The sequence below is a fragment of the Perna viridis genome, chromosome 13 (genome assembly GCF_037379345.1).
Source record: "Perna viridis isolate PV_CMFRI_1.1 ecotype Kerala chromosome 13, ASM3737934v1, whole genome shotgun sequence".
Classification (NCBI taxonomy): domain Eukaryota; kingdom Metazoa; phylum Mollusca; class Bivalvia; order Mytilida; family Mytilidae; genus Perna; species Perna viridis.
The window spans coordinates 4,877,697-4,888,273 of NC_142457.1; the positions used below are offsets into that span (position 1 = coordinate 4,877,697).

The following is a 10,577-nucleotide window of genomic DNA, read 5'->3' on the forward strand; positions in this document are numbered from 1 at the left end:
GACTTGACTAAAGTTGGTCTTTTACAATTAGGGATTTTATGGAAAGCATTAACGGACAACATTGTACGAACTGCTCCAGTATCCACTGTAAAATTAACCTTAGACCCGAGGACATGTCCTTCGACGTAGACTCCATCACTTCGAAGTACTTGTCGTTTTATTAATTGGTTTGTTACTATTTGTTCATTTCCTACTTCAGGATCTGAACTTACAGAATTCTTCTCCTCGATATAAATATAAGATACATTACTATTAACTAAATTACTACTACTTTTGATATCTACAAAAGTTTAACTTTTTTCATTCTCAAATACTATTTCCTCTTTCTTACTATGAGTTTCAGGGGTTATGTTGCTAGGTACATGTATCTTGTTTTTCACATCAGTTATATGACCTCTTTCAAAAAATTTACGGGCCAACTCCTGGTCCACGGGGTTAACCCGGTTCAGTTAAAAGAGTATCCCTCAGGTTTAGCCTCATTTAAGGGGGAGGTGGAATTTTGTGTAGTTGGTTGAGCTGGGAAAGTATTGAAAGTTTGTCTATTATCACCATTGGGTGCACAATTACTTCGCTGTGCTTGGGGAGGAATGTAAGTTCTTCTACTTTCATAACTAGTTCTGTCATTGCCTGTATTTTGTCTATTTGGATTGCTGTAACAATTCCTGGCAAAGTGTCCAGGTTGGCCACAGCAATAACAAATTGGAATGTTTGATGTGGTATTTTTGTCTATAATAGACTTTCCCACCTCAGTACTCTGATTGAAATAAGGTCTTCTTTGTTCAAATGTTTGACTTTGTCCTTTACTAGTTTTGTTATGACCATTTATTTCAAATTTTCTCTTATTCTAATACATTGTATCAAACATTTCTTTTAGTTCCTGTTTTGTTATCTTAATAATTTCATTTTCTGTCCCATTTTTATTTTCTGATCTATCATTTTTCATCTGCCATGCTGGACATTTTGTTTTTGGAAAAATTATTTTTCTTTACTTGTCTTAATTTCTTGGATTTTCCCCCATTATCATAATTAACTTCCAACCTTGATGTGGTTTCTTTGTAAGTTATAACCTCCTGTACTGCTTCTTCGATAGTTTTAGGATCTTTTAATAGTTCAACATGGCCCCTTGCATCATTATCTGATAACCCCATTAAGAATCTTTGAAGTAGATCCTCATGTCTAGTTTTAGCATCTCTGTTAGTATATGCTTTCTCATACAACATTTTTAGTTCAGCTGCATAACCTGTAACACCTTAATTTGATTTTTGGCATCTTCTATTAAATTGTATTTTATAATTTCTCTTATTTTCGAAGACACCAAATCTATTTTTAAGTTCTCTTACTAGTTTTGAATACTTTTTCATTGTTTTACTATTCATTTGGTCAAACGTGAAATCACCAGCTTCACCTTGAAGTCTGGTATGCAATTCACCCAATTTGGTCTTATCATCCCAGTTTTGTAAATTGGCAACTGCCTCAAATCTGTTTATCCAAACCTCCCATTTTTCTTTTCCTGTAAATGAAGGAGGGTTTTCATTTGAAAACCTAGTTTTGGATCTACTATCTCGACTTCTGGTTATTACACTTGTCCCTATACTGGAAGTGTCAGTATCTGATTCCACCCCAATTTGTATAGCCTCATCATCAGTCTCTTCACCTTCAGATTCTGATGAAGAATTAGACTGAATTGGTAGATTTAACTTTGAAGTATGAGATTTTGAAGTATGAAATTTCTAATTTACCATTATCCTTGACTTTTCTCTTAAAAGATTTTCGAAAAAAATATATATTTGAAGTAAAAATAAATACTCATTCTTTAAAAGTATAGCTCTCTAAAAAAATACTAACGTTTACAGCCAAAAGTTTCAGCAAGACTAATTTTTTTAGCGTAATTACGTAACTTGTTAGAAGACGTGCGTTGTTGGAAAAACGTTCACTTCCAACAAGTGCACAAGTTTTTTAATAAAATACAATAATATTCTAATTGTACATTATTTTAACAATAAAAACATTCTATGGTGCAAAACACATTTGTTTTATATTTTAATCTTAAAGTACAATTCTACTATGCGTAACATACATTGCGCAACCGGAAGTGTAACTTGAAAACGAAAGTACGAGTGTTCAGAACCGGTGAAAAAAAATGACAAATATCACTAATTAGTGTGAGTAAAATCAGCGAAATACATGATACTTTGTTCCTAAATACTATGTGTATGAAGGTTATTACTTGAAATAGACTTGACAACTCTCGAATCAGTTTTTATTGAAAAATTGACTCTTCTGAGATTGCGAGATTCTATATGTGGCGCAGTGCGCATGTCACCCGGTTCATTCATAAGACCAGAAGATGTTAGTATTTACTGTGTACGTTCCCTATTTCCATGATTTATTGGGAAAACATATCGAGACTCGTATGACAACTTATTCAAAGAAAGCAAAAAAAAACTACATAGTTTGATGTTTACAAAATTACAATAAATATGCGTAAAAGCCGTTCAACAATAGATCATTCAACTGTGAAAGGACTAAACACATGCCATGGTGACCACGTGGTTTGCAGCAGATAACAAGTGGACACAAGTGGTATCCACTTCAATATTTGTGACTTGCGATAATTATATTTTATAATAATTTCTACCCTGCAAGTCTTGTAAAAATTGATATGGCAAATATGAATAAAAATGAAAATACATGTCATGTCATGTACATACATAAATACATAAACATGGTAAAAAAACAACACAGCTATCTATATTATATATGGCCTATGGTTATTTAATCATGAAAAAAGATAGTGAGTTTTCTAAAACATGGGCAGCTGGACTAAAGCACTTAGCATTCCTCCCCTTTTAAAAAAAAAACAGTATTACAACTGAGTAAAATGTTAAAGAATTCAGATAATAAAAAAAGATGTTTTAGTTATCATGAAAGGATGAAAGCTAAAGGTACACACAAAGTAAACTAGAATTCCTCTCTCCAGGACAGGCGTTGAACTAACAGACAGATAGACATAGTTACTACTACAGGGCACTCACGTCCACTAAGTCAAAAATGTATATGTACCTGCATGGCTTTAATTAATGTGCTGTAACAGACACAGCATCATTTCATCTCAAGAACAAACAGTATCTGAAATACATGGACATGCACAAAACGATGATAATTGATACAGGTCATGTAAGCTAATAACATGAATAATTCAACCTATTCAGTATTGGACACAGTTATGACATTCCATATTTGTATAAACAAAACTTTCAACAGATTATGTTTTCTCATAAAATCTGTTTTTCCTTAGCATGCTTAGTATGTTTATGATCTACATGTTCATATATGTATATGTATATGTATATGTATATGGTGATTAAAATTTGATTAAGATACAGTGATTAGAACCCAAGAACTTGCAGATTGGTATTACCAAAAAGAAAGATAACTTGACTATATCAATCTGTTATCTTCCAAATATACTGGTGACATAATGTATGTACAAACCAGACTGTAGTAATAGAGGCAAATGGTTACAAACCAGACTGTAGTAATAGAGGCAAATGGTTACAAACCAGACTGTAGTAATAGAGGTAAATGGTTACAAACCAGACTGTAGTAATAGAGGCAAATGGTTACAAACCAGACTGTAGTAATAGAGGCAAATGGTTACAAACCAGACTGTAGTCATTTGAAGGTCCATTCAATTCAACTTTGATCTCTGTAAATAAAGAATTGATACATTAAGCCACACATGTACGATATACATACCAGTTCTTATCAAATATTTGACACAGAAAGTTTGTGCAAGGTACATGTAAATATGTTAATACAGGTATGGATATAGGCAGCAACCGAAATTACTTTCAGTGTACACCCAATTTATACAAAACCAAATACCAAACTTGAGAGCCGAGATAAGGACAAAAAAATTCACAGAATAAAGAAAAAAAAAAGGATTGCAATATACTCCCATTATGTGAGTGGGGTTATCATATTAAGGGACTGGTCATTATTTATCTCCAGGGGTGGGCTGGCTAAAATTGGGGGGTGTCAAAGAAAAAAAATACAATTTTTCTGATTTTTTGAATGGGGGAGGGGTTCATGATTTTCTTTTAATGTGAATCATTTATGGTTGCATGGTACAAATAAAATTTATGCCAGAAAATGTTATATGTGTTTTTATACCAAAGTATGCCCTGTGTATGTTATTGAGCATTTTAAACCCCAGGCTACATTTAGAATTGCTCCCTGAGTATGTAACATACACTTTTATACTTGGATGCTAAATACTCTCTTATAACCCAGTCTGCACAGGAAACCACTCTTTTTATAAGGTAAATTTAAATTATGCCAACCCACATCTGGAGATAAATCAAAGCACCGAAAGTGCTGAAACTCGGAAGTCGCTTGGCGTGCAACCTGCAAGATAGTTTTCCGATGGTTATTTTTTAAACAACTTGCTAGAGTGCCGGTCATGACATGAACTAAGGTTTGATAGTGTTTTGGTGTTCAGCCCATATTTCCCTTGCAACCTGCAGAATAACAAAACATAGATGTACACAAATATCTTGAAAATAAGATTATTGCCTTTGTTTAGGTTCTTGAGACCTTAAACTTGATGTTGATTGTGACGCTTCTTAATAAAATGATTGTGATTATAATACCATTCACGAGGCATAGTTAAAATCCAAAACCACCCAAAGAGAGATAACTCCAATTACATTGCACCAGATTTATCAGTTTGACAATATTCAGCCGAAAATTAACACTTAAAATATTTGAAATATCATTCATTTTGGATATCGGTGAAATATTTAAAGTTTAAAAGAGAATCACGCATTAATTTGAAGAAAGCATTTCCGTCCGTTACGTTATCTGCGGAAGCCCTTTTGTCGTTCTTATACTTACAATACTCGAAGCTACTCACGTGACTTCCGAGTAAAAATGACTGGCCCTAAGTGTAAACCATATGCAATTCATTTGAGTTAGTTTAATAATCGAAAAATATTTCTGTTAACATCATCAACATGCTACATCAGATAATGTACCTCAATCACTATTGACTTAGTGATCTAATTGGCCGGCACATATAATTCCCAAGCACCTAAATGAAAGGTAAATGCACATTCTCATACATGTACAGTGGCATGTTCAGATACTTGTACTTGCAAGGCATGATTCAATACAAAAGTTTATGGAAAGCAAGTAAGACCCTTGTCACAATGCTTTTTAGCTTTTCAATTCGTTGATGCTTAAACATATAGGTAGTATGATTATCAGGATAATACCAAATATAATACATAAATGTTATGGTCAAAAGTACATGTACAATGACGTATGCATGCAGTCATGCATGCATACATACTTCAAACAATGATGACACGAGTGAAAACTTGTGCTAAGACATGAATTATCCTTCGTCTAGCTCTTGTAACACAGGATGTATACAAATGTTCAGTAATGTGGGTACAAACAAAAAATGTTAAGTTACATGTACATGTACTATATATGCTTGTGTTATCATCATTATTATCTTACAATATTCATGTAAATTTGTTGCTTTGGTAAAATTTATAGTCCACAATGTTTGAGGTGAACAGTTGAGTGCCTACACTTTTGTCGGGATTAATAATTCACATGTTTATGTACAGACTGTTAATACATGTATGCACATGTTTTTAATACATGTAGCTAACACTTTTGTACATATATATAGCTATATTTGATAAATGTAAAATTTATCCTGTCCCCTAAAAAGCGTCTGAACAACATTCAATTTAAAATATATATCTACATTTTCAGAGTGATCTGCTGTCACTAGAGGAATATACCAGCAACAACAACAGTAGCTTTTATCATCGTAACTCTTAGTCTATGTATGCATGCGTGTGATATGCTTAGAATTAATTTTGTCCCTTTTTTGTCTACTGAAATAAATATGTGTATATCATTCAGTTGATAACTGGGATATATTTCCATGGAGCACTTTTTATACACATATATGTAGTCCAGATCTGACAGTGTATCATGCACAGGCACTTGTTTCTGTCAAAAAAGGGGGAGGGGTTGCCTCCACTTTACTTTACTTTCACTTCATTTTCTCTGAACCTATGATCAGACGTATAAATCAACATTAAATACCTACCATTCCCCCGCTTTTGTCCTCATTTTTTGGTGAAATCATGCCAAAATGAGTTACTTGCACAGTCATTGTAGAGTTATTTCCCTTAGCAAAAAAATCCCTCAAAGTACCTTAACACTCTTGCGTACTATTTTCTGGCTTATGTTCCCGCATGTTTATTGCGTTGACGCGAATCGTTCTTCTATGCATACTCTTTTTGTTTTTGTTTTTGAAGTAACCTTTGACGAGAATAACACTACAGATAAATCTTGGAATCAATTGAAGATTAAAAAAGAAATAAAATGTATCTCTCTCTCTCAACCTATTCACATGATAACATGACGTTTCCAAATAAAGGATGAAATAAGTTTAATCGAAATAATCAATCTTTTTTCTTCCGGACATTCGTGTACCCCGAAGTATGTATTTTCAAAACGTTTTATTCATTTATGCTTCAACGGTATCGTCGTCCATATGTACTAAAACTGAAATTGAAAGCATTTTAAAAACGAAAAGCTATGGTATTGATACGAGAGAATATGCATTACCGTATCAGTTGCTCCGGTGGTATACTATCTATTTTGCCAGATTTATATTGAAGTCTGTATAAACGGTCAACGAGTGCTACGGGTTTACTTCACTATGACGAAAGGTAATCAAGATTGACAAATCTAAGCAAATGTGAAGTTCGTTTATCCTATTTTAGTGAAAAAAATATGAGCCTTTCTGGTATGTTTTTATGGAATATAATCTTCGAAATATCACAAATAATCTTGGACTTGACAAGTGGAATTGTAAAGGGTAAAGAACAAGACGACAATGAAACGTTGATGATTGTGTGCCATTGGAGAAACGTTGAATGATATTCTTTCTAAAAAGAGACTCATTTGAAAACACTGAAACCCAACCGATGGACTATCTAGCTAATTAAACATTAAAGATATTTCTCTTAAACATCGAACCTGAAATGACTTCAGAGGATAGATGGATAATGATGACTATATTTTGACAATGAAACTAATATAATGCTCCTCACAAATGGTATGACAATAAAAAAAGACTTAAAAGTCTGAAAAATTTTACACTATGAACCCCTTTGTTGTTGAAAGAACACAATCAAAACCATATAGAAGTAAGGGTCAACGGAATATCACTATATGTTGATAATAGACATATTATTCCAAAAAGTCTGTGTACAGCAACCATAGAAACCAGAACGAAACAGAAGACAGAATCTTTCGTTTAGATTATAATAATCGAAACAAAATATCAACGGATTCATTTAGCATTCAACGTGCTCTTTTCTGGAACTGTATGATTCTTTCATGAGACTGTATTCGATAAATTTGCATTTATCTTGGGGCAGTTCAATTTTAACATTTATTCATGAATTATCAATCATTTTTATAATCATATGTTGGGGCCATTTTATGGTTATATAAGTTTGAATCAATCGAAATGGATTGATGCAACTTTACACAACTCGGAAATGGTCTCAGTACCGGTGATGGAAATAAGTAGAAGAAAAAGGAATCAAACAAGAACAAAACTGGATTAATGGACTAATAACTATCTTGTGGATTGGTAAGATATCGAACACCATACAAAACAAACCTTCTTACAAAAAACCGCCATTAACCTTATTTAATGAGTTCCATAGAAGAGATAAAACATCACCAAACAACGGAAAAATGAAATAGGTAAAAAAAACATAAATTATGTACGAAGATCTTAATTTATCACATCCAAGTTATATCTTCTATGTTCTAAATATGACTGATTACGAGTCCCGACTTATCTCAATACTTTTCAGTTTGTCTAGATTTTCTGTCAAACATTAATGTATAAAGCTCATAAATTGAACATGTTGAAGTAAAGAAAAGTTAGGATTATTATTGTAAACATAATGTCACAACATAACAATAGTCAAACAACAGTGAAACACACTATATTAAGACTTGTACAGTATCCCCGCTCAGTCCTAATGACTGTTCAATAAAGGATGCTTCAATCTCAATATGTTAGTGTGATCATTCATTTTACTTTTTTTTAAGATTATGTCAAATAAATTAATTTCGATTCGATAGTAATAGCCCATTTTAATTTCAAGAATTTTTTAAGTTTAATAAAGAAAAATGTTAATCTCTACTTACAAATCTTGTCAATTTATTACATGTATTTAAATTCTGATTGTATTCATTCACTTATTTATTTATTTTATTTTATTTTTATTTATTTATTTATTTATTTATTTTTTTGTTTGTCCACATGGTATATTCAGTTAAAATTTATTTAAATGCAGTCAGAAATCAGGATGCAAGGGCAATAAGAAAAAAAGTTTTAACAGTTATAAAAGAAATGTTCTGAGGGTATTTATTGTGTTCTTACAATGATTAATACACATAACAGTATCTTATAGTCGTTAATCATTATCATTTACTTAATTACATGATTAATTATAGATGACGAATGAATATTAAAATCAAAGCATTCTCTGCACAAATGATAATGGTTTCATAGATCACATAATATTGTGTTTAAAAGACGGTAAGAGTCAATATTTGAATGATACCAAGATTACAAAATAAAAAAAAAAAACGTAAACATTTCTCTGGTTCTGAAGTTGGAGAGCGGATCACCATAGTCAACAGTGAGAAGGGGTCGTAACATACGGTTCCTATTGGTACTCAGGTCACACGATCTAAAGGAGGCAGCCCTACAAAAATCTTAACAAATAATAATAAGTAGACAAGGTATCTAGTAAGTGTTTTAAAACTACAATTAGATTGTAACATGACATTTTGGTAAATGAATGAATTATGAACAATTTTGGTTACACCTTTCATTTGAATTTCTGAGTGTAACAGAAAAACGTCCTGACACTCATGTATGCAGTAACAATTCAATTTTTAATAAGTGAAACAAATAGCAAATTAATTAACTGACAAGTGTGGGCCAAATAAATTAAACATCTATGTCATGTTACAAGTCAAAAACAATAAATAGGTCGGTAGGTTATGATTTCATTTTATTTCATGTATTGAATTTTCCCCAATTATCAAAGTAAACAAGTATACGAACATCTTATTAACAACCCAGATTTTCTAGACACCAAAAATTGATGTACCATCTGTAAAATGTCGGGTCATTTAGTTTTAGTTTTTGTTGTTTGTTAACTTAACAATAGGTCAGTAGGATAGTCAAGGAATTAGACAGTAAGGTAAAAGAAAATAAGGGTATCATTTTGTTTGGCCTTAGTTCTCTTAAATTTATATAGAAATTAACACTGTTATCGATCCCATTTTACAATATAGATTTTCAGATATTAAAATAAAAACCTGGATGGCATGAACATGAAAATGAAAACATGAATTCTCCTTAGTCAATTTTATTTAGGCATTGTTCATTCTGTAATTAGCACCATCATGAAAATAAAACTTTTGTATATTTAGAAATATTTGTCATTAATGTCTTCTATTATTTTAAGTGTACCTACTGATGAACTATTGCTGAAAGGGGTTTCCTGACTTGCACATGGGTCAATTTTTTTTTAACATTACCTCCGTTGCCTAGCATGTAGATATGTAATGTTTACATTCCGATTAACTCTAGTACGCCTCAATTGGATTTTTGTTACATTCTCTAAGCATAAAGCCAGTCCATAACTTTGTGAGGTTTTCTGTAATAAATGTCCCATCCACATAATTGTTAGTGACCTCTTGTTAATGTAAATGACTTGGCGAGCAGAAAGGTAACTGGGTTATGTTTACATGTTTATGTGGTTTAACAAATATAACATATGAGCATCCTGCAAGTTTGTACTGATGAGTTCAATTGAGTCCTGATTGTTGGCTTTAATTTAATTGTTTGGGTCGCTATAGGGATTTGTTTCTTGATAAAAAAAAAACAGAAAATGAGATTTATTTTATAATAATCAAAGATCAATAAACGATAATATTGTTATGTTTAAGGTAAGGTTGTTACTGTGTACACAGGTTATTTCAGACTGGCATGTACAAAATGTACTCATGTATACTGTCTCAAAGAATTTGTGTCATTGATACTGACTATCAGCCAACGCGTTGGTATAGACATTTTTTTTTTATTGTTTATTGTATTTATTGTATTGTATGCTATTTTGAAAAAAAAAAACAGTTTTTTAATGCATTGTTCGCCCTGTTTCTCATTCCTTGATTTATTTACCTAATTCTTAACCCCTTATATCCCTTAATATGTTAGCGCTAAGGAATGTATTGTTACTCTAATAGAGTACAACTTATACATTATGTCAGAGCTTGCCGAAACTACGCAGACTTTTTGTATCGCACTAGACTTCTTACAAGTAGGCTTCTGCAACAGGGTTAAGTTGCTACACAATTGAAGTCAGCATTATAGACGTGTTATGGTCCTCATTATGTACTCCTTGATCGTTACGGTGCATGAGAACAGATTTGCTCAACGTGTC

The 10,577-nt window shown here is 32.1% G+C and overlaps 1 pseudogene; it reads right to left on the reverse strand.

Moving 5' to 3' along the window:
* Positions 1–445: 445 nt before the first annotated feature.
* LOC148599331 (uncharacterized) lies at positions 446–6,202 on the reverse strand (annotated as a pseudogene).
* Between the last annotated feature and the right edge of the window lie 4,375 nt (positions 6,203–10,577).